The 25,125-nt window shown below is 58.6% G+C and overlaps 1 long non-coding RNA gene across 1 annotated transcript; it reads right to left on the bottom strand.

Annotated features, from left to right (window-relative positions):
- Window positions 1–1,266: 1,266 nt before the first annotated feature.
- Window positions 1,267–15,046, bottom strand: LOC140399466 (uncharacterized). Its single transcript, XR_011937688.1, has 3 exons — window positions 14,921–15,046; window positions 7,440–7,540; window positions 1,267–1,312 (listed from the first exon to the last, which is right to left on the bottom strand). It is a non-coding gene; the product is annotated as an uncharacterized lncRNA (long non-coding RNA).
- Window positions 15,047–25,125: the final 10,079 nt, after the last annotated feature.

Genomic DNA, 25,125 nt, shown 5'->3' with positions numbered 1-25,125 from the left:
TCGAGCGAGGGGGCGGGGGTCGAGCGCGGGGGCGGGGTCGAGCGAGGGGGGCGGGGTCGAGCGAGGGGGCGGGGTCGAGCGAGGGGGCGGGGTCGAGCGAGGGGGCGAGGGGGAGCGAGGGGGCGAGGGCGAGCGAGGGGGGCGAGGGGCGAGCGAGGGGGGCGAGGGCGAGAGAGGGGGCGAGCGTGAGCGGGTGGGCGATGGCGAGCGAGGGGGCGAGGGCGATGTGGTGGGGGTGAGGGCAAGCGAGGGGGGAGGGCGGGCGAGGGGGAGTGCAGGCGAGGGGAGGGCGGGCAAGGGGGAGGGCAGGCAAGGGGAGGGCAGGCAAGGGGGAGGGCGGGCAAGGGGGAGGGCGGGCAAGGGGGAGGGCGGGCAAGGGGGAGGGCGGGCAAGGGGGAGGGCGGGCAAGGGGGAGGGCGGGCAAGGGGGAGGGCGGGCGAGGAGTTGGGCGGGACAGGGCGGGAGATGGCGAGGGCGAGAGAAGGCGAGGGCGGAATGGGGAGAGAGCGGGATGGGGAGAGGGTGGGAGAGGGCAAGGGCGGGCGAGGCGAGGGCGGGAGAGGGCGAGATGGGGAGAGGGCGGGATGGGGAGAGGGCGGGATGGGGAGAGGGCGGGATGGGGAGAGGGCGGGATGGGGAGAGGGCGAGGGCGGGAGAGGGCGAGGGCGGGAGAGGGCGAGGGCGAGGGCGGGAGAGGGCCAGGGCGGGAGAGGGCGAGGGCGGGAGAGGGCGAGGGCGGGAGAGGGCGAGGGCGGGAGAGGGCGGGGAGAGGGCGAGAAGGGGAGATGGCGAGGGTGGGAGTGGAGGGGACGAGGGTGGGAGAAGGCGAGGGCGGAATGGGGAGAGAGCGGGATGGGGAGAGTGTGGGAGAGGGCAAGGGCGGGAGAGGGCGAGATGGGGAGAGGGCGGGATGGGGAGAGGGCGGGAGAGGGCGAGGGCGGGTGAGGGCGGGAGAGGGCGGGATGGGGAGAGGGCGGGATGGGGAGAGGGCGGGATGGGGGAGAGGGCGAGGGCGGGAGAGGGTGGGAGAGGGCGATGGCGGGAGAGGGTGAGGGCGGGGGCTGGATGGGGAGAAGGCGACAAGGGGAGATGGCGAGGGTGGGGAGTGGAGGGGACGAGGGTGGAGGGGACGAGGGTGGGAGAGGGCGAGGGCAGGATTGGCGCAGGAGGGCGACAGGGGGTGAGGGAACGGGAGAGCGAGAGGGCAGGATTGGCGCAGGAGGGGGTGAGGGAGCGGGAGGGCGAGAGGGCAGGATTGGCACCAACCTTTCCTCTTCGCTGAGTCAGTCGAGGTTCTGTCAAACACGGTCAACTAGAAGACACAGAACACAAGAACATCATCTGGGCATCCTGTCAACTACGTTCTTCAGATACACAGGGGACGGTGTGGGGAACGGGATCAGGAATCCTGGATTCTTACAGCAATTGGGCATTCACTCAGACTCAGAACAGAATGGGGGCCATTTGGCCCATCACTCCCTTTGTAAGATCTCGAGCCACACCCCTTCCCGTGGCATCTTCCTGTGCATGAAGAGGAGAGGCAACACCTGCCGCCCGTTCCCCACCCTCACGGCCAAAGGCCCCAGTCTCCGCTTTGTGTCTCTGTCGGTCCTTTCTCCGGTCACCAGCAATCTGGGTGTGTCCACCCCTCTGGTGCCCGATCGTCCTGTCAATGGGAACAGTTTCTCCCTGTCGATGCTGACCCAGACCGCCTCCACCATGCCCACTTGATCATTTTGAAAACCTCATTCAAATCTCCTCCGAACCGTCCCTTCTCCCGAGGAGAAGAGTCCCGGCTTCTTCAATCTCCATGGAGCTGGAGTCCCCTCATCTCTGGGAATGTCGTCAATCTTTTCCGCGCTCTCTTTCTTTTCCTATCTGTCTTGCTCTTTGTTTCTCGTGTCTCTCTCTCTTGGTGTGTGTCTCTTTCCTCTCGCTCGGCCTGGACAGCACGGCAGCACAAGTGGCTAGCACTGTGGCTTCACAGCTCCAGGGTCCCAGGTTCAATTCCAGCTTGGGTCACTGTCTGTGCGGAGTCTGCACATCCTCCCCGTGTCTGCGTGGGTTTCCTCCGGGTGCTCCGGTTTCCTCCACAGTCCAAAGACGTGCAGGTTCGGTGGATTGGCCGTGATAAATTGCCCTTCGTGTCCAAAAAAGTCAGGAGGGGTTATTGGGTTAGGGGGATAGGGTGGAAGTGGGGGCTTAAGTGGGTCGGTGCAGACTCGATGGGCCGAATGGCCTCCTTCTGCACTGTATGTTCCCCCTCTTTCTCGGCCGTGTATCTCTCTCCCTCTCTCTCAGTCTGTCCCTCTCTCTCATTCTGTCTCTCGCCGTCTCTCTCGGTCTGTCTCTCGCCCTCTCTCTCGGTCTGTCTCTCTCCCTCTCTCTCGTTCTGTCTCTCTCCCTCGGTCTGTCTCTCTCCCTCTCTCTCGGTCTGTATCTCTCCCTCTCGGTCAGTCTCTCACCCTCTCTCTCGGTCTGTCTCTCCCCCTCTCTCTCGGTCTGTCTCCCTCGCTCTCTCTCAGTCTGTCTACCCTCCCTCTCTCTCGGTCTGTCTCCCTCCCTCTCTCTCGGTCTGTCTCTCTCCTCAGTCAGTCTCTCCCCCTCGCTCGGTCTGTCTCTCTCCCTCTCTCTCGGTCTGTCTCTCTCCCTCTCTCTCGGTCTGTCTCTCTCTCGGTCTGTCTCTCTCCCTCGCTCTCGTTCTGTCTCTCTCCCTTTCTCTCGGTCTGTCTCTCTCCTCTCACTCGGTCTGTCTCTCCCCCTCTCTCTCGGTCTGTCTCCCTCCCTCTCTCTCGGTCTGTCTCCCTCCCTCTCTCTCGGTCTGTCTCTCTCCCTCTCTCTCGTTCTGTCTCTCTCCCTCTCTCTCGTTCTGTCTCTCTCCCTCGCTCTCGGTCTGTCTCTCTCCCTCGCTCTCGGTCTGTCTCTCTCCCTCGCTCTCGGTCTGTCTCTCCCTCGCTCTCGGTCTGTCTCTCTCCCTCGCTCTCGGTATGTCTCTCTCCTTCTCTCACGGTCTGTCTGTCTCCCTCTCTCTCGGTCTGTCTCGCTCCTTCTCTCGGTCTGTCCCTCTCCCTCTCTCTCGGTCTGCCTCGCTCCCTCCCTCTCGGTCTGTCTCACCCCCTCTCTCTCGGTCTGTCTCTCTCTCGGTCTGTCTCTCTCCCTCGCTCTCGTTCTGTCTCTCTCCCTTTCTCTCGGTCTGTCTCTCTCCTCTCACTCGGTCTGTCTCTCCCCCTCTCTCTCGGTCTGTCTCCCTCCCTCTCTCTCGGTCTGTCTCCCTCCCTCTCTCTCGTTCTGTCTCTCTCCCTCGCTCTCGGTCTGTCTCTCTCCCTCGCTCTCGGTCTGTCTCTCTCCCTCGCTCTCGGTCTGTCTCTCCTCGCTCTCGGTCTGTCTCTCTCCCTCGCTCTCGGTATGTCTCTCTCCTTCTCTCACGGTCTGTCTGTCTCCCTCTCTCTCGGTCTGTCTCGCTCCTTCTCTCGGTCTGTCCCTCTCCCTCTCTCTCGGTCTGCCTCGCTCCCTCCCTCTCGGTCTGTCTCACCCCTCTCTCTCGGTCTGTCTCTCCCCCTCTCTCTCGGTCTATCTCGCTCCCTCCCTCCCTCTCTCTCGGTCTGTCTCTCTCCCTCTCTCTTGGTCTGTCTCTCTCCCTCTCTCTCGTTCTGTCTCTCTCCCTCTCTCTCGGTCTGTCTCTCTCCTCTCTCGGTCTGTCTGTCTCTCTCCCTCTCTCTTGGTCTGTTTCTCTCCCTCTCTCTCGGTCTCTCTCTCCCTCTCCCTCGGTGTCTCTCTCTCCCTCTCTCTCGGTCGGTCCCTCTCCCTCTCTCTCGGTCTGTCTCTCTCCCTCTCTCTCGGTGCGTATCTCTCCCTCTCTCTCGGTCTGTCTCTCTCGATCTGTCTCTCCCCCTCTCTCTCGGTCTGTCTCTCTCTCGGTCTGTCTCTCGCTCGGTCTGTCTCTCGCTCGGTCTGTCTCTCGCTCGGTCTGTCTCTCTCCCTCTCTCTGTCACGGTCTGTCTCTCTCCCTCTCTCTCGGTCTGTCTCTCTCCCTCTCGGTCTGTCTCTCTCCCTCTCTCTTGTTCTGTCTCTCTCCCTCTCACTCGTTCTGTCTCTCTCCCTCTCTCTCGGTCTGTCTCTCTCTTCTCTCTCGGTCTGTCTGTCTCTCTCCTGGTTTGTCTCTCTCCCTCGGTGTGTCTCTCTCCCTCGCTCTCGGTCTGTCTCTCTCGGTCTGTCTCCCTCCCTCTCTCTCGGTCTGTCTCTCCCCCTCCCTCTCGATCTGTCTCTCTCTCGGTCTGTCTCTCTCTCTTAGCTGTCTCTCTCCCTCTCTCTCGGTCTGTCTCTCTCCCTCTCGGTCAGTCTCTCACCCTCTCTCTCGGTCTGTCTCTCCCCCTCTCTCTCGGTCTGTCTCCCTCGCTCTCTCTCGGTCTGTCTCCCTCCCTCTCTCTCGGTCTGTCTCCCTCCCTCTCTCTCGGTCTGTCTCTCTCCCTCGGTCAGTCTCTCCACCTCTCTCGGTCTGTCTCTCTCCCTCTCTCTCGGTCTGTCTCTCTCCCTCTCTCTCGGTCTGTCTCTCTCCCTTTCTCTCGGTCAGTCTCTCCCCCTCTCTCTCTCGTTCTGTCTCTCTCCCTTTCTCTCGGTCTGTCTCTCTCCTCTCGATCTGTCTCTCCCCCTCTCTCTCGGTCTGTCTCCCTCCCTCTCTCTCGGTCTGTCTCTCTCCCTCTATCACGGTCTGTCTCTCTCCCTCTCTCTCGGTCTGTCTCTCTCCCTCTCTTTCGGTCTGTCTCTCTCCCTCGCTCTCGGTCTGTCTCTCTCCCTCGCTCTCGGTCTGTCTCTCTCCCTCGCTCTCGGTGTGTCTCTCTCCCCCTCGCTCGGTCTGTGTCTCTCTCCCTCTCCTCTCGGTCTGTCTCTCTCCCCCTCTCTCTCGGTCTGTCTCTCTCCCCCTCTCTCTCGGTCTGTCTCTCTCCCCCTCTCTCGCGGTCTGTCTCTCTCCCCCTCTCTCTCGGTCTGTCTCTCTCCCCCTCTCTCTCGGTCTGTCTCTCTCCCTCTCTCTCTCGGTCTGTCTCTCTCCCTCTCTCTCTCGGTCTGTCTCTCTCCCTCTCTCTCGGTCTGTCTCTCTCCCTCTCTCTCGGTCTGTCTCTCTCCCTCTCTCGCGGTCTGTCTCTCTCCCTCTCTCGCGGTCTGTCTCTCTCCCTCTCTCTCGGTCTGTCTCTCTCGATCTGTGTCTCTCTCCCTCTCTTGGTCTGTGTCTCTCTCCCTCTCTGGTCTGTGTCTATCTCCCCCTCTCTCGGTGCGTCTCTCTCCCTCTCTCAGTGCATCTCTCTCCCTCTCTCTCGGTCTGTCTCTCTCCCGGTCTGTCTCTCTCCCGGTCTGTCTCTCTCCCGGTCTGTCTCTCTCCGGTCTGTCTCTCTTTCTATCTCGGTCTGCATCTTTCCCTCTCTCTCGGTCTGCCTCTCTCCCTCTCTCTCGTCTGCCTCTCTCCCGGTCTGTCTCTCTCCCCTCTCTCGTCTGTCTCTCCCTCTCTCGGTCTGTCTCTCTCCCTCTCTCGGTCTGTCTCTCTCCCTCTCTCGGTCTGTCTCTCTCCCGGTCTGTCTCTCTCCCTCTCTCTCGGTCTGCCTCTCTCCCTCTCTCTCGGTCTGTCTCTCTTCCTCTGTCTCTCTCACTCGGTCTGTCTCTCTCCCTCTCTCTCGGTGTGTCTCTCTCCCCCTCACTCGGTCTGTCACTCTCCCTCTCTCTCGGTCTGTCTCTCTCCCGGTCTGTCACTCTCCCTCTCTCTCGGTCTGTCTCTCTCTCCCTCTCTCGGTCTGTCTCTCTCCCTCTCTCTCAGTCTGTCTCTCTCCCCTCTCTCGGTCTGTCTCTCTCCCTCTCTCGGTCTGTCTCTCTCCCGGTCTGTCTCTCTCCCTCTCTCTCGGTCTGCCTCTCTCCCTCTCTCTCGGTCTGTCGCTCTCCCTCTGTCTCTCTCCCTCTCTCTCGGTGTGTCTCTCTCCCTCTCTCTCGGTGTGTCTCTCTCCCCCTCTCGGTCTGTGTCTCTCTCCCTCTCTCTCGGTCTGTCTCTCTCCCTCTCTCTCGGTCTGTCACCCTTCCTCTCTCTCGGTCTGTCTCTCTCCCTCTCTCTCGGTCTGTCTCTCTCCCTCTCTCTCAGTCTGTCTCTCTCCCTCTCCCTCGGTCCGTCTCTCTCCCTCTCCCTCGGTCTGTCTCTCTCCCTCTCTCTCAGTCTGTCTCTCACCCTCTCCCTCGGTGTGTCTCTCCCTCACTCGGTCTGTCGCTCTCCCACTCTCTCGGTCTGTCTCTCTCCCTCTCTCTCGGTCTGTCTCTCTCCCTCTCTCTCGGTCTGTCTCTCTCCCTCTCTCTCGGTCTGTCTCTCTCCCGATCTGTCACTCTCCCTCTCTCTCGTTCTGTTTCTCTCACTCTCTCTCGGTCTGTCTCTCTCCCTCTCTCTCAGTCTGTCTCTCTCCCTCTCTCTCAGTCTGTCTCTCTCCCTCTGTCTCTCTCCCTCGGTCTGTCTCTCTCCCTCTCTCTCGGTGTGTCTCTCTCCCCCTCTCTCGGTCTGTGTCTCTCTCCCTCTCTCTCGGTCTGTCTCTCTCCCCCTCTCTCTCGGTCTGTCTCTCTCCCCCTCTCTCTTGGTCTGTCTCTCTCCCCCTCTCTCTCGGTCTGTCTCCCCCTCTCTCTCGGTCTGTCTCTCTCCCTCTCTCTCGGTCTGTCTCTCAGTCTGTCTCTCTCCCTGTCTCTCTCCCTGTCTCTTGGTCTGTGTCTCTCTTCCTCGCTCTCGATCTGTGTCTCTCTCTCCCTCTCTTGGTCTGTGTCTCTCTCTCCCTCTCTTGGTCTGTGTCTCTCTCCCTCTCTCTCGGTGTGTCTCTCTCCCTCTCTCTCGGTGTGTCTCTCTCCCTCGGTCTGTGTCTCTTTCCCTCTCTCGGTGTGTCTCTCTCCCCCTCTCTTGGTGTGTTTCTCTCCTTCTCTCTCGGTCTGTGTCTCTCTCCCTCTCTCTCGGTGTGTCTTTTTCCCTCGGTCTGTGTCTCTTTCCCTCTCTCGGTGTGTCTCTCTCCTTCTCTCTCGGTCTGTGTCTCTCTCCCTCTCTCTCGGTCTGTCTCTCTCCCTCTCTCTCGGTCTGTCTCTCTCCCTCTCTCTCGGTCTGTCTCTCTCCCTCTCTCTCGGTCTGTCTCTCTCCCTGTCTCACGGTCGGTCTCTCCGTCTCTCTCTGCCTGTGTCTCTCCCTCTCTTGGTCTGTGTCTCTCTCGGTCTGTGTCTCTCCCTAAGTAAAGTCGTCAGATTCTTCCTGAAGTGCAGGGGAGTGCCCGGAACGGCTCTCGATACCCGATTCGAGGCTGAATTAGTAATTGGATCGTGACGACCACTTTAACAGAGTGAATTCTCCCTGGGCGTTTCCGGCTCCGCCATGCACCCTCCGCACATCCCTCGCCTTCCCAGCAAGCATCGCCACACCCCAGCCCCCCTCGCCCTCTCACCTTCTCCAGGCGAATCAGCAGCTTGTTCATCTCAATGACGTAGTGGTCAATTCGGGCCCCGCGCCAACGGAGGAAGTCGCTCCGCATGTTCCTGGTCGCGCCTGCGTGCGCACACACACAAAGAAACCAAATGGAAGGACAAATCGTCAACTCAAGCCATCGAAATATAGGAAGCTCCTACAGTCACGGAGGGCACTCCCCGTATAGCCGCCAGGAACATGCTAGCCCACTTTCACTGACTAAAAAAAAACCCCAAATAAACTGAGGGACAGAGTCAAAAGAGGCCCCGCCCCTTAAAGGGGGAACTGCCTTCAACAAAAAAACTAATTAAACTTAAAACATCAAACTCCAATGTGATTAAAGGGGTCAATAAGGCATCCCAGCCCCTGCGGTGCCCACCGAGCACGGAAGGTGGGGGTGTCACAGCAGCGGCCTCAGTTGGACAACTATCAACAATCAGGGCCCCTCCATTTCGCCCCCAATTCTGATGCAATGAAGCAAGACTTAGGATGCATCGGATGGAGAGGAAAACTGCAGGGGATGGGCACAGTGGAAATGTGGAGCTTGTTCAAGGAACAGCTACTGCGTGTCCTTGATAAGTATGTACCTGTCAGGCAGGGAGGAAGTGGTCGAGCAAGGGAACCGTGGTTTACTAAGGCAGTCGAAACACTTGTCAAGAGGAAGAAGGAGGCTTATGTAAAGATGAGACATGAAGGTTCAGATAGGGTGCTCGAGAGTTACAAGTTAGCTAGGAAGGACCAAAAGAGAGAGCTAAGAAGAGCCAGGAGGGGACATGAGAAGTCTTTGGCAGGTAGGATCAAGGATAACCCTAAAGCTTTCTATAGATATGTCAGGAATAAACGAATGACTAGGGTAAGAGTAGGGCCAGTCAAGGACAGTAGTGAGAGGTTGTGCGTGGAGTCCGAGGAGATAGGAGAGTTGCTAAATGAATATTTTTCGTCAGTATTCACACAGGAAAAAGACAATGTTGTCCAGGAGAATACTGAGATTCAGGCTACTAGACTAGAAGGGCTTGAGGATCATAAGGAGGAGGTGTTAACAATTCTGGAAAGGGTGAAAATAGATAAGTCCCCTGGGCCGGATGGAATTTATCCTAGGATTCTCTGATAAGCTAGGGAGGAGATTGCTGCGCCTTTGGCTTTGATCTTTAAGTCATCCTTGTCTACAGGAATAGTGCCAGAAGACTGGAGGGTAGCAAATGTTGTCCCCTTGTTCAAGAACGGGAGAAGAGACCCGGTAACTATAGACCAGTGAGCCTTACTTCTGTTGTGAGCAAAATCTTGGAAAGGTTTATAAGAGGTAGGATGTATAATCATCTGGAAAGGAATAATTTGACTAGAGATAGTCAACACGGTTTTGTGAAGGGTAGGTCGTGCCTCACAAACTTTTTGAGTTCTTTGAGAAGGTGACCAAACAGGTGGATGAGGGTAAAGCAGTTGATGTGGTGTATATGGATTTCAGTAAAGCGTTTGATAAGGTTCCCCATAGTAGGCTACTGCAAAATACGGAGGCATGGGATTCGGGGTGATTTAGCAGTTTGTATCAGAAATTGGCTAGCTGGAAGAAGACAAAGGGTGGTGGTTGATGGGAAATGTTCAGACTGGAGTCCAGTTAATAGTGGTGTACCACAAGGATCTGTTTTGGGGCCACTGCTGTTTGTCATTTTTATAAATGACCTGGAGGAGGGGGTAGAAGGATGGGTTAGTAAATTTGCAGATGACACTAAAGTCGGTGGAGTTGTGGGCAGTGCGGAAGGATGTTACAAGTTACAGAGGGACATAGATAAGCTGCAGTGCTGGGCTGAGAGGTAGTAAATGGAGTTTAATGCAGAAAAGTGTGAGGTGATTCATTTTGGAAGGAATAACAGGAAGACAGAGTACTGGGCTAATGGTAAGATTATTGGCAGTGTGGATGAGCAGAGAGATCTCGGTGTCCATGTACATAGATCCCTGAAAATTGCCACCCAGGTTGAGAGGGTTGTTAAGAAGGCGTATGGTGTGTTAGCTTTTATTGGTAGCGGGATTGAGTTTCGGAGCCATGAGATCATGTTGCAGCTGTACAAAATTCTGGTGCGGCCGCATTTGGAGTATTGCGTGCAATTCTGGTCGCCGCATTATAGGAAGGATGTGGAAGCATTGGAAAGGGTGCAGAGGAGATTTACCAGAATGTTGCCTGGTATGGAGGGAAGATCTTATGAGGAAAGGCTGAGGGACTTGAGGCTGTTTTCGTTCGAGAGAAGAAGGTTAAGAGGTGACTTAATTGAGGCATACAAGATGATCAGAGGGTTGGATAGGGTGGACAGCGAGAGCCTTCTTCCTCGGATGGTGATGTCTAGCACGAGGGGACATAGCTTTAAATTGAGGTGAGATAGATATAGGACAGATGTCAGAGGTAGGTTCTTTACTCAGAGAGTAGTAAGGGCGTGGAATGCCCTGCTTGCAACAGTAGTGGACTTGCCAACACTAAGGGCATTCAAATGGTCATTGGATAGACATATGGACGATAAGGGAATAGTGTAGATGGGCTTTAGAGTGGTTTCACAGGTCGGCGCAACATCGAGGGCCGAAGGGCCTGTACTGCGCTGTAATTTTCTATGTTCTTCTATGTTCTATTTGGTAAATCTGTGAGGAAACACTACTGCATCACTGGAGTGATAACACTGCCTGGTAGACAGCTTTTATATTAAAAACAAACTTTAATTTGAGCACGGAATTAAGCACTTTATTAACAAAGAAATTACTTTATAGTTAACAGGTACAACATCTTAACTTGCTTCCTGAAATCTGCCTCTACATTCCAATTAAGCAACCTCATATATTTCAAAGACCGCTTCTGGATAAAGTTGACAACCAGGCTTTACTTGCTTATCTTGGTGCAGAGTCCTTGGTGAGAGAAACTTGTTTTAGAACCATGCTGAAAGCCTTCTGCTCAGTATAGAGCCCTAGAAGCAACTCCTTTGTCCACAGACCTGGCCCTCCCATTAGCGACACCAGCTGCACTCAAAGCACACGGCATTCTTTTGTCTCTTGTTACAAGCTGTGACTTGATTTGCTTAGCCAGGCTCAAACTGTTACAACATTACATTAGCAGCAAACAGGTAAAAATGGCTTTTAATATGTCAACAAAACATTTCCCCAGCAAAAAAAATCACTGATTACCTCACCTTTAATCACAAATTACTATCCCAGACCAGACCCCATCAGTTGTTAGGATACCGGACAGAAACCTCAATATTTTATTTTATTTGTAAGACTGTGAGGAAAGGGACCCCACGCACAAACAGGGGTATGGTATATTTAAACAAACTTTATTACCAACACCTGGGTTAAACTAACTTTAATATTGTAGAAGAAAATAGCTTTCAGTTGCCAGTTCAACAATGCTTAACAATGAAATGAAACCCATTAACTCCTAACTGCTATTTTTTTTATCTCCAATCTAGCAAAACCCACCTCAGGTCAAAACTCGCTTCTAACTAGAGGTAGAAAACACAGGATTACTTGGCAAACATTACATAGGGATCGTCTGAGACTGCTTTAAGAGAGAGACCTGACACTCTGCCAGGGTATTGCCGAATCTCCGGCTCTATTTCTTCAGAAACTGCTTCTCGGCTCCCCAACCAGCCAAAACACTAAAACTGAAAACTCCACACCTGACTGCTTCAGCCCCTGGCTCCTCCCATTAACGACATCATCTCTATCCCCACTGACTGGATTATGACCAACAGGTTTGTTTCAAACACTAGCTTTCGGAGCACTGCTTCTTTTCCAGCAGTGCTCCGAAAGCTAGTGATTCGAAACAAACCTGTTGGACTTTAACCTGGTGTTGTAAGACTTCTTACTGTGCTCACCCCAGTCCAACGCCGGCATCTCCACATAATGGATTATGACCATCTGACTAAGGCGAAACACAATGTCTCTCTTTGATTTGATTTATTGTCACATGTACCGAAGTAGAGTGAAAAGTATTTTTCTGCGGCCGAGGGAACGTACACAGTACGTACAGAGCAGACAAAAAGAATAATCAACAGAGAACATTGACAAATGGTACACCGACAAACAGTGATTGGTTACAGTGCGGAGCAAGGGCCAAACAAAGCAAATACATGAGCAAGAGCAGCATGGGGCGTCTTTATCTACTTCCCGGCGAACCTTCTTTCTATAAACAAAATTCCATTGAACAATACCCATAGTTGGAATGAATGATGATCTCACTTTTACGATGCTTCGATTATCCCTTCTGTAGCGCCAGTGTCTGCTTATTGCAGCAGAGAAATACAGGCACTAACCCAGGCTTTTAACCATTATTGCACCAACAAAGAACAAAGAAAAGTACAGCACAGGAACAGGCCTTTCGGCCCTCCAGGCCCGTGCCGAAATATAGACCTGATATGGGCACGTTTCTCATGTTCATCATAACACTTCTCATCCTCTTTCCCCCGTAGCCCTGCAAGTCATTCCCCTTCAAGCACTTCTCCAAATTCTTCACGTAGTCTCCCCCCCCCCTACTCTCTCAAAGAAACTGTTAAAAAAAAATCCCCGTCAGTCAGCCATTTTAGGTTTCTTCACGGCGGCCATTTTATGTGAGCACAGACATTTAAGACTGAGTTGACAGGGGTGGCACGGTGGTTAGCCCCGCTGCCTCAGGGCCAGGGACCCGGGTTGGGTTGGGACCTTGGACGCCTGTGTGCGCGGAGTCTGCGTGGGTTTCCACCGGGTGCTCCGGTTTCCTCCCACAGGATTGTTGGATTAGGCGTGCTAAAATTGGCCCATCGTGTTCAAAGGTTAGGTAGGGTTACGGGGTTAGGGCAGGTGAGTGGGCCGAGGTCAGGGTGCTCTTTCGAAGGGCCGGTGCAGACTCGACGGGCCAAATGGACTCGTTCCGCACTGTAGGGATTCTATGGTAAATGGTTTCACCCAGAGGGTTGTTAAGAGTCTGGAAGGAGCTTCCCCTGATTCGGGGAGGGCGTTATCCAAAAGGAATTGGGTTGCTATCTAAAAAAGAGAGAATGGGCAGGTTACGGGGGCAACGTACGGGGAGAAAGACTCTTTCAGACAGCCAGCACAGGGCCGATGGGCCGAACAGCCTCCTTACGCACTGCAAAGATTCTGTGTTTCTATGAACACCCTCCCCCCCCCCACACTTTTGAATATGAATCTGCTTCCGTTGGCCTTTTGGGCAACGCCTTACATATTGCAATTTGTGGTGTCAAAGAATAAATTCACCTCCCCTTGCTTCTTTCACCGCTTCTCTTCAATCTGTGTCCCCCTCCTCCGGTTACCGACCCTCCTGCTGACCAGGAACCACTTTCTCCTCATTTCCTCGATTGAAATTCCCTCGTGACTGTGAACGCCTCGATTAAATCTCCCCCTTAACCGTCTCTGCTCCAAGGGGAACAATTCCAGCTTCTCCCAGTGTCTCTCCAAATTAACTGAAGGAACACAGGAGGAGGCCATTCAGCCCCTCTCGAGCCTGTTACACAGGAACAGGAGGAGGCCCATTCAGCCCCTCTCGAGCCTGTTACACGGGAACAGGAGGAGGCCCATTCAGCCCCTCTCGAGCCAGTTACACAGGAACAGGAGGAGGCCCATTCAGCCCCTCTCGAGCCTGTTACACGGGAACAGGAGGAGGCCTATTCAGCCCCTCTCGAGCCTGTTACACGGGAACAGGAGGAGGCCCATTCATCCCCTCTCGAGCCAGTTACACAGGAACAGGAGGAGGCCCATTCAGTCCCTCTCGAGTCTGTTACACAGGAACAGGAAGAGTCCCTCAGCCCCTCTTGAGCCAGTTAAACAGGAACAGGAGGAGGCCCATTCAGCCCCTCTCGAGCCTGTTACACAGGATCAGGAGGAGGCCCATTCAGTCCCTCTCGAGTCTGTTACACAGGAACAGGAAGAGTCCCACAGCCCCTCTCGAGCCAGTTACACAGGAACAAGAGGAGGCCCATTCAGCCCCTCTCGAGCCTGTTACACAGCAACAGGAGGAGGCCCATTCAGTCCCTCTCGAGTCTGTTACACAGGAACAGGAGGAGGCCCATTCAGCCCTCCTCGTGCCTGTTGCACAGGAACAGGAAGAGTCCCTCAGCCCCTCTTGAGCCAGTTACACGGGAACAGGAGGAGGCCCATTCAGCCCCCCTCGAGCCAGTTACACAAGAACAGGAGGAGGCCCATTCAGCCCTCTTCGAGCTAGTTACACAGGAACAGGAGGAATCCCTCAGCCCCTCTTGAGCCAGTTAGACGGGAACAGGAGGAGGGCCATTCAGCCCTCCTTGAGCCTGTTACACAGGAACAGGAGGAGGCCCATTCAGCCCTCCTCGAGCTAGTTACACAGGAACAGGAGGAGGCCCATTCAGCCCCCCTCGAGCCTGTTACACAAGGACAGGAGGAGGCCCATTCAGCCCCTCTCGAGCCTGTTACACAGGAACAGGAAGAGTCCCTCAGCCCATTCAGAACTGTATTCCTGAAACTACAGAGGCCCGAATACAAACCACGAACTGGAAGACAGGTTTGAAGAGAGGTAGCCTCTCCAGGAAAGCCGTGAGGACTGCCGTCCTAAACTGCAGAGAACGTGAACGATTCTGCAGAGAAAACCAATACAGGCTGCAAACAGAGACTTTAAACTGCAAGCTTGCTGAGAAGAAAGGTGTCGGAAAACCACCAACTGAAACAAGGACTTTTTTTTTTCCTTTCACTTATTATTTTACCCCTTTCCACCCCCCTGTGTTTGTCTGTCTTGTGTGTGTGGGTAGAGGAGGGAGTGGGGGCAAGTTAAAGTGGGGAGTTAGGAATTAGTTAATAGTTAACCAGTTGGATTTGCTGCAGAGTTCATTATAATTCTTGTTATAAACAAACAGTTATTGAGTTTAAACGTACTGATGATCATAATCATTGGGGTTTTTTATAATAATTATTGGTTAATTCACTTGCGGTGTGTCTCTGGGACAAGTGGGGCTGGAATTGACCGCACACAAGCCCAGGGTGGTAACACCAACCAGCGAGAAGTAGTTTCCCCCTCTCAACCCGATCGGAATATCTCGAAAACCTCCATCAAATCACGCCCCCCCCCTTAACCTTGTACATTCCAGGAGTTTGAGTTAAATCTCCTTGTCATTCAACCCTGCTCACAGTGACCCAGTTGCGGCCTAATCAAGGCTTTACGTTTTCTCACGGCAGGTAATTCATTCAAAGGGGGAAGGAGTATAAAAGTAAGGATGCTTTAAGATAGCTGCACGGGGCATTGATGAGACCACATCTGGAGCACTGTGTATAGTTTTGACTCTTTATTTAAGAGAGAATATAAATGCATTAGAAGCAACTCAAGAGAAGGTTCACTAGGCCGATTCCTGCGACGAAAGGGACGATATGAGGACGGAGAGGAAATCCAGCCCTTCTGGTCTCGACACGTAGCTGACACGATGGCAGGAAATTATTTGGGACCGGGGGGGATTCAGATATGCTCACCGAGGTCCTGGGCCTCCCACTTGCTCGTGTCCACACCACCGGAGTAAACAAAGTCCGCCAGCTCAGTCTCCGATCGCTCGGCGTCCTCCCTCTTCAGCAGCTTCCTCTTGGCTCGGCCGAAGAGCGCTGTGTCAGACAGAGATGACAGGTCAACGCCACTACGCACAGGACGATCCCACAAACATTCAACGCGAGGGCAGCAGAGCAGAGATCCCTCAGCAAAAACCATCTCACGGCACGCCCCTCCCACCAACACTGCGCCACTGCCTCAGCACTGATCCTCCGACAGCTCGGCGCTGCCTCAGCACCGACCCTCCGACAGCACGCCCCTCCCACCAACACTGCGCCACTGCCTCAGCACTGACCCTCCGACAGCGCGGCACTCCCTCAGCACCGTCCCTCCGACAGCACAGCGCTCCCTCAGCACTGACCCTCCGACAGCGCAGCGCTCCCTCAGCACTGACCCTCCGACAGGGCAGCGCTCCCTCAGCACCGACCCTCCAACAGCGCAGCGCTCCCTCAGCACTGACCCTCCGAAAGTGCAGCGCTCCCTCAGCACTGACCCTCCGAAAGTGCGGCGCTCCCTCAGCACTGACCCTCCAAAAGTGTGGCGCTCCCTCAGCACTGACCCTCCGACAGCGCAGCGCTCCCTCAGCACCGACCATTCCACGGCACGCCCCTCCCACTGACACTGCGCCACTGCGTCAGCACCGACCCTCCGACAGTGTGGGGCTCCCTCAGCACCAACCCTCCGACAGTGCAGCGCTCACTCGGTACTGACCCTGAGACAGTGCGGCACTCCCTCAGCACTGACCCTCCGACAGTGCGGCTCTCCCTCAGCACCGACCCTCCGACTGCACGGTGCTCCCTCAGCACTGATCCTCCGACATTGCGGCGCTCCCTCAGCACTGACCCTCCGACAGTGCGCCGCTCCCTCAGCACTGACCCTGAGACAGTGCGGCGCTCCCTCAGCACTGACCCTCCGACAGTGCGGCGCTCCCTCAGCATTGACCCTCCGACAGTGCGGCGCTCCCTCAGCACTGACCCTCCGACGGTGCGGCACTCCCTCAGCACTGACCCTCCGACGGTGCAGTGCTCCCTTAGCACTGACCCTCCGGCGGTGCAGCGCTCCCTCAGCACCGATCCTCCGACTGTGCGGCGCTCCCTCAGCACCGACCCTCCGACTGCCCGGTGCTCCCTCAGCACTGACCCTCTGAAAATGCGACGCTGGCCTTCATAGATGAAACGCTCCAGCCCAGGCAACGTCCTAATGAGTGTCCCCTGCACTTTCTCTTGCGCAATCACATTCCTCCTCTTGTGTGGGGACGAGAACAGCACACAGTTCTCTGGCTGGGGCCTAACCAGTGTTTTATACAGCTCCAGCATAAACTCCTGCTCTGATATTCAGTGCCTCGTCTAATGAAGGCATGTATCCCATTCTTCGAAACTCGGGAGACTATAGGCCCATTTTACTCAGCCTCGCAATGAAGGACCACCCCATCCTCATCCCAGAGACACCCAATCTAGTGAACCTTTGCTGTATTGGCTCGCAAAGCGAGGATATGTTCTCTTCATATGTGGAGAGCAGATATTCCACACACGGTCTCCCCCGTACAATGGAAGCAAGCCTTCTTTATTTAACTGCGTTAATCTTCACCGCCCAACACTGCCCCTTTCACTGAAGGGGAGGGGCAATGCTGTTCTCAATTCAGCCCCAGCTGCAGATCTGGGCACATTCCCCCCACGCCCAAAACCCCTCACACGCCCTCCCGCCCCCAAAAAAGCCCATCCACACTCACCCCCCCAAAAAACCCCATCCACACTCACCCCCCCCATCACAAACACTCACCCACACATCCCCATAACCCCCCATCCGCACTCACCCCCCCAAAAAACCCTCACACGCCCTCCCGCCCCAAAAAAACCCATCCACACTCACCCCCCAAAAACCCCCAACACACTCACCCCCCCATCACAACCACTCACCCACACACTCCCAAAACCCCTCACCCACCCCCCGAAAACCCCTCACCCACAACCACCAAAACACCCCCATCCACACTCAACCCCCCCAAAACCCCTCACCCACACTCAATACCCTTCACCCACACTCCCCTGCCCCTCATTCACACTCCATCCAAAACCCAGACTCCCCCCAAATCCCACACTCAACCCCCCAAAATCCCTCACCCACACTACCCCCCCTCACCCACACTCCACCCTCATCCACACTCCCCCACCCTCACCCACACTCCCCCACCCTCACCCACACTCCCCCACCCTCACCCACACTCTCCCCCTTCTCACACTCTCCCCCCTCACTCACACTCTCCCCCCCTCACTCACACTCTCCCCCCTCACTCACACTCTCCCACCCTCAACCACACACTCCCACCCTCAACCACACACTCCCACCCTCAACCACACACTCCCACCCTCAACCACACACTCCCACCCTCAACCACACACTCCCACCCTCAACCACACACTCCCACCCTCAACCACACTCCCCCCACCCCCCAAAACCCACTCCTCCCCCAAAACCCACCTCCTCCCGCCAAACCTACCCTACCCCAAAACCTACCCTACCCCAAAACCCACACTCCCCCCAAAAACCCACACTCCCCCCAAAAACCCACACCCCCCCAAAAACCCACACCCCCCCAAAAACCCACACTCCCCCAAAAACCCACACTCCCCCCAAAACCCACACTCCCCCCAAAACCCACACTCCCCCCAAAACCCACACTTCCCCACAAAACCCACACTCCCCCCAAAACCCACACTCCCCCCAAAACCCACACTCTCCCCAAAACCCACACTCCCCCCAAAACCCACACTCCCCCCAAAACCCACACTCCCCCCAAAAGCCACACTCCCCCCAAAAGTCACACTCCCCCCAAAACCCACACTCCCCCCAAAACCCACACTCCCCAAAACCCACACTCCCCCCAAAACCCACACTCCCTCCAAAACCCACACTCCCCCCAAAACCCACACTCCCCCCAAAACCCACACTCCCCCCAAAACCCACACTCCCCCCAAAACCCACACTCCCCCCAAAACCCACACTCCCCCCCCTCACCCACACTCCCCCCCTCACCCACACTCCCCCCTCTCCCACACTCTCTCGCCCCCTCACTCACACTCCCCCTCACCCACATTCCCCCCAAAACCCACACTCCCCCCAAAACCCACACTCCCCCCAAAACCCACACTCCCCCCAAAACCCACACTCCCCCAAAACCCACACTCCCCCACCCCTTACCCACACTCCCCCCTCACCCACACTCTCTCCCCCCACACCTCACACTCCCCCCCCTCACCCACACTCCCCCCAAAACCCACACTCCCCCCAAAACCCACACTCCCCCCAAAACCCACACTGCCCCCCCTCACCCACACTCCCCCCCCCCCCTCACCCACACCCCCCCTCATCCACACTCCCCCATCCTCACCCACACTCCCCCACCCTCACCCCCCCCTCACTCACACTCTCCCCCTCACCCACACTCCCCCTCACCCGCACTCCCCCCTCACCCGCACTACCCCATCCTCACCCACACTCCCCCATCCTCACTCACAGTCCCCCATCCTCACTCACACTCCCCCCCCTCACCCACACTCGCCCCAAAACACACACTCCCCCCAAAACCCACACTCCCCCCAAAACCCACACGCCCCCCAAAACCCACACTCCGACCCCCCCAAAACCCACATGCCCCCCAAAACACACACTCCCCCAAAACCCACACTCCCCCAAAACATCCCCCCCAAAACCCACACTCCTCCCACCCCCAAAACCCACACTCCCCCCCCCCAAACCCACATTGCCCCCCCAAAACCCACATTGCCCCAAAACCCACACTGCCCCCCCAAAACCTACACTGCCTCCAAAAACCCACACTCCCCCCAAAACCCACACTCCCCCCAAAACCCACACTCCCCCCAAAACCCACACTCCCCCCAAAACCCACACTCCCCCCAAAACCCACACTCCCCCCAAAACCCACACTCCCCCCAAAACCCACACTCTCCCCTCACCCACACACCCCCCCCCTCACCCACACCCCCCCTCACCCACACTCCCCGCCTCACCAACACTCCCCTTAAACACCCACTCGCCCCAAAAACCACACTCCCCCAAACCCCACACACCCCCAAACCCCACACTCCCCCCCTCACCCACACTCCCCCCCTCACCCACACTCCCCCCCTCACCCACACTCCCCCCCTCACCCACACTCCCCCCTCACCCACACTCCCCCCTCACCCACACTCCCCCCCTCACCCACACTCCCCCCCTCACCCACACTCCCCCCCTCACCCACACTCCCCCCCTCACCCACACTCCCCCCCTCACCCACACTCCCCCCCTCACCCACACTCCCCCCTCACCCACACTCCCCCCCTCACCCACACTCCCCCCCTCACCCACACTCCCCCCCTCACCCACACTCCCCCCCTCACCCACACTCCCCCCCTCACCCACACTCCCCCCCCTCACCCACACTCCCCCCCTCACCCACACTCCCCCCCTCACCCACACTCCCCCCTCACCCACACTCCCCCCCTCACCCACACTCCCCCCCTCACCCACACTCCCCCCCTCACCCACACTCCCCCCCTCACCCACACTCCCCCCCTCACCCACACTCCCCCCCTCACCCACACTCCCCCCTCACCCACACTCCCCCCAAAACACACACTCCCCCCAAAACACACACTCCCCCCAAAACACACACTCCCCCCAAAACACACACTCCCCCCAAAACACACACTCCCCCCAAAACCCACACTCCCCCCAAAACACACACTCCCCCCAAAACAAACACACCCCCCAAAACACACACACCCCCCAAAACACACACTCCCCCCAAAACCCACACTCCCCACCCACACTCCCCCCTCACCCACACACTCTCCCCCCACACTCACACTACCCCCCCCCTCACCACACTCCCCCCCCCAAAACCCACACTCCCCACAAAACCCACACTGCCCCCCCTCACCCTCCCTCACCCACACTCCCCCCCCTCACCCACACCCCCCTCATCCACACTCCCCCCCTCACCCACACCCCCCCTCATCCACACTCCCCCATCCTCACCCACACTCCCCCACCCTCACCCCCCCTCACTCACACTCTCCCCCTCACCCGCACTCCCCCTCACCCGCACTCCCCCCTCACCCGCACTCGCCCCTCACCCGCACTACCCCATCCTCACCCACACTCCCCCATCCTCACTCACAGTCCCCCATCCTCACTCACACTCCCCCCCCTCACTCACACTCCCCCCCCCTCACCCACACTCGCCCCAAAACCCACACTCCCCCCAAAACCCACACTCCCCCCAAAACCCACACTCCCCCCAAAACCCACACTCCGACCACCCCAAAACCCACACTCCCCCAAAACCCACACTCCCCCAAAACATCCCCCCCAAAACCCACACTCCCCCCACCCCCAAATCCCACACTCCCCCCCCCAAAACCCACACTGCCCCCCAAAACCCACACTGCCCCCCAAAAACCCACACTGCCCCCCAAAAACCCACACTCCCCCAAAACCCACACTCCCCCCAAAACCCACACTCCCCCCCAAAACCCACACTCCCCCCAAAACCCACACTCCCCCCAAAACCCACACTCCCCCCAAAACCCACACTCTCCCCTCACCCACACTCCCCCCTCACCCACACTCTCTCCCCTCACCCACACTCGCCCCCTCACCCACACTCACCCCCCTCACCCACACCCCCCCCCCTCACCCACACTCCCCGCCTCACCCACACTTATCCCCCTCACCCACACTCCCCTTAAAACCCACTCGCCCCAAAAACCACACTCCCCCAAACCCCACACCCCCAAACCCCACACACCCCCAAAACACTCCCCCCCTCACCCACACTCCCCCCTCACCCACACTCCCCCCTCACCCACACTCCCCCCCTCACCCACACTCCCCCCCTCACCCACACTCCCCCTCACCCACACTCCCCCCCCCCTCACCCACACTCCCCCCCCCTCACCCACACTCCCCCCTCACCCACACTCCCCCCCTCACCCACACTCCCCCCCTCACCCACACTCCCCCCCCTCACCCACACTCACCCCCTCACCCACACTCACCCCCTCACCCACACTCACCCCCTCACCCCCTCACCCACACTCACCCCCTCACCCACACTCACCCCCTCACCCACACTCCCCCTCACCCACACTCCCCCCAAAACACACACTCCCCCAAAACACACACTCCCCCCAAAACACACACTCCCCCCAAACCCCACACTCCCCCCAAACCCCACACTCCCCCCCCCAAAACCCACACTCCCCCCTCAAAACCCACACTCCCACCACAAAACCCACACTCCCACCACAAAACCCACACTCCCACCACAAAACCCACACTCCCCCCCCAAAACCCACACTCCCCCCTCAAAACCCACACTCCCCCTCAAAAACCCACACTCCCCCAAAACCCATACTCCCCCCAAAACCCACACTCCCCCCAAAACCCACACTCCCCCCAAAACCCACACTCCCCCTAAAACCCACACTCCCCCCAAAACCCACACTCCCCCCCCCAAAACCCATACTTCCCCCCAAAACCCACACACCCACCCCCCCAAAACCCACATCCCCCCAGCAAAACCCACACTCCCCCCAAAACCCACACTCCCCTCAAAACCCATACTTCCCCCCAAAACCCACACTCCCCCCCCAAAACCCACACACCCACCCCACCAAAACCCACACACCCACCCCCCCAAAACCCACATCCCCCCACCAAAACCCACACTCCCCCCAAAAACCACACTCCCCCCAAAAACCACACTCTCCGAAAAAACCACACTCTCCGAAAAAACCACACTCCCACTAAAACCCACACTCGCCCCCAAAACCCCTCACCCACAGTCCCTCCAAAACCCCTCACCCACACTCCCTAACCCACGCCATCTCCCAATCCCTCCCCCCCTCACACAACCCCTGACAACCACTCAGACACACTTGCCCCTGCCAAACAGTCAACAACAGTCGCGCCACACACACTCACCCAGTCGCCCCCCCCACACACTCACCCAGTCGCCCCCCCCCACACACTCACCCAGTCCCCCCCCACACACTCACCCAGTCGCCCCCCCCACACACTCACCCAGTCGCCCGCCCCACACATTCACCCAATCGCCCCCCCTACACACTCACCCAGTCGCCCCCCCCACACACTCACCCAGTCGCCCCCCCCACACATTCACCCAATCGCCCCCCCACACACTCACCCAGTCGCCCCCCCACACACTCACCCAGTCACCCACCCCACACACACACTCACACAGTTGCCCCCCACACACACTCACCCAGTCGCCCCCCCCACACACACTCACCCCCCCACACACTCACACAGTTGCCCCCCACACACACTCACCCAGTCGCCCCCCCCACACACACTCACCCCCCCACACACTCACCCAGTCGCCCCCCCCCACACTCACCTAGTCGCCACCCCCCACACACTCACCCAGTCCGCCCCCCCCACACACTCACCCAGTCGCCCCCCCACACACACTCACCCAGTCGCCCCCCCCACACTCACCCAGTCACCCCCCCCACACACACTCACCCAGTCGCCCCCCCCACACACACTCACCCCCCCACACACTCACCCAGTCGCCCCCCCCCACACTCACCTAGTCGCCACCCCCCACACACTCACCCAGTCGCCCCCCCCACACACTCACCCAGTCGCCCTCCCCACACACTCACCCAGTCGCCCCCCCACACACTCACCCAGTCGCCCCCCCCACACATTCACCCAGTCGCCCCCCTACACACTCACCCAGTCGCCCCCCCACATACTCACCCAGTCGCCCCCCCACACACTCACCCAGTCACCCACCCCACACACACACTCACACAGTTGCCCCCCACACACACTCACCCAGTCGCCCCCCCCACACATTCACCCAATCGCCCCCCCCACACACTCACCCAGTCGCCCCCCCCCACACTCACCCAGTCACCCCCCCACACACTCACCCAGTCGCCCCCCACCACACACTCACCCCCCCACACACTCACCCAGTCGCCCCTCCCCACACACTCACCCCCCCACACACTCACCCAGTCGCCCCCCCACATACTCACCCAGTCGCCCCCCCCACACACTCACCCAGTCGCCCCCCCCACACACTCATCCAGTCGCTCCACCCACACACTCACCCAGTCGCCCCCCCCACACACTCACCCAATCGCCCCCAACCACACACTCACCCAGTCGCCCCCCACACACTCACCCAGTCGCCCCCACACACTCACCAGTAGCCCCCCACACACTCACCCAGTCTCCCCCCCCACACACTCACCCAGTCGCCCCCCCCCACACACACTCACCCAGTCGCCCCCCCACACACTCACCCAGTCGCCCCCCCCACACACTCACCCAGTCGCCCCCCCACACATTCACCCAGTCGCCCCCCCCCACACACTTAACCAGTCGCCCCTCCCCACACACTCACCCAGTCGCCCCCCCCACACACTCACCCAGTCGCCCCCCCCACACACTCACCCAGTCGCCCCCCCCACACATTCACCCAATCGCCCCCCCACACACTCACCCAGTCGCCCCCCCACACACTCACCCAGTCACCCACCCCACACACACACTCACACAGTTGCCCCCCACACACACTCACCAGTCGCCCCCCCCACACACACTCACCCCCCCACACACTCACACAGTTGCCCCCCACACACACTCACCCAGTCGCCCCCCCCACACACACTCACCCCCCCACACACTCACCCAGTCGCCCCCCCCCACACTCACCTAGTCGCCACCCCCCCACACACTCACCCAGTCGCCCCCCCCCACACACTCACCCAGTCGCCCCCCCACACACACTCACCCAGTCGCCCCCCCACACACTCACCCAGTCGCCCCCCCCACACATTCACCCAGTCGCCCCCCCTACACACTCACCCAGTCGCCCCCCCACATACTCACCCAGTCGCCCCCCCCCCACACTCACTCAGTCACCCACCCCACACACACACTCAAACAGTTGCCCCCCCCACACACTCACCCACACTCACCCCCCCCATACACTCACCCCCCCCACACACTCACCCAGTCGCCCCCCCCACACTCACCCAGTCGCCACCCCCCCACACACTCGCCCAGTCACCCCCCCACACACTCACCCAGTCGCCCCCCACCACACACTCACCCCCCCACACACTCACCCAGTCGCCCCCCCCACACTCACCCAGTCGCCACCCCCCACACACTCACCCAGTCACCCCCCCACACCACTCACCCAGTCGCCACCCCCCACACACTCATCCAGTCGCTCCACCCACACACTCACCCAATTGCCCCCAACCACACACTCACCCAGTGGCCCCCCCCCACACACTCACCCAGTGGCCCCCCCCACACACTCACCCAGTGGCCCCCCACACACACTCACCCAGTCGCCCCCCCCACACACTCACCCAGTCTCCCCCCACACACACTCACCCAGTCGGCCCCCCCACACACTCACCCAGTGGCCCCCCCCCACACACTCACCCAGTCGCCCCCCCCACACACTCACCCAGTGGCCCCCCCCACACACTCACCCAGTCTCCCCCCACACACACTCACCCAGTCGCCCCCCCCACACACTCACCCAGTCGCTCCCCCCACACACTCACCCAGTCGCCCCCCCCCACACACTCACCCAGTCGCCCCCCCCACACACTCACCCAGTCACCCCCCCCACACACTCACCCAGTCGCCCCCACACACACTCACCCAGTCGGCCCCCCCACACACTCACCCAGTCGCCCCCCCCACACACTCACCCAGTCGCCCCCCCCACACACTCACCCAGTCGCCCCCCCCCACACAATCACCAAGGCACACCCCCCACACACTCACCCAGTGGCCCGCCCCACACACTCACCCAGTCTCCCCCCCCACACACTTACCCAGTCGCCCCCCCCACACACTCACCCACACTCGCCCCCCCCACACAATCACCAAGGCAACCCCCCACACACTCACCCAGTCGCCCCCCCACACACTCACCCGGTCGCCCCCCCACACACTCACCCAGTCGCCCCCCCACACACTCACCCGGTCGCCCCCCACACACTCACCCAGTCGCCCCCCCCACACACTCACCCAGTCGCCCCCACACACACTCACCCAGGCCCCC

Source organism: Scyliorhinus torazame, chromosome 22, assembly GCF_047496885.1.
Source record: "Scyliorhinus torazame isolate Kashiwa2021f chromosome 22, sScyTor2.1, whole genome shotgun sequence".
NCBI lineage: Eukaryota > Metazoa > Chordata > Chondrichthyes > Carcharhiniformes > Scyliorhinidae > Scyliorhinus > Scyliorhinus torazame.
This window is presented reverse-complemented; position numbering and strand designations above follow the sequence as displayed.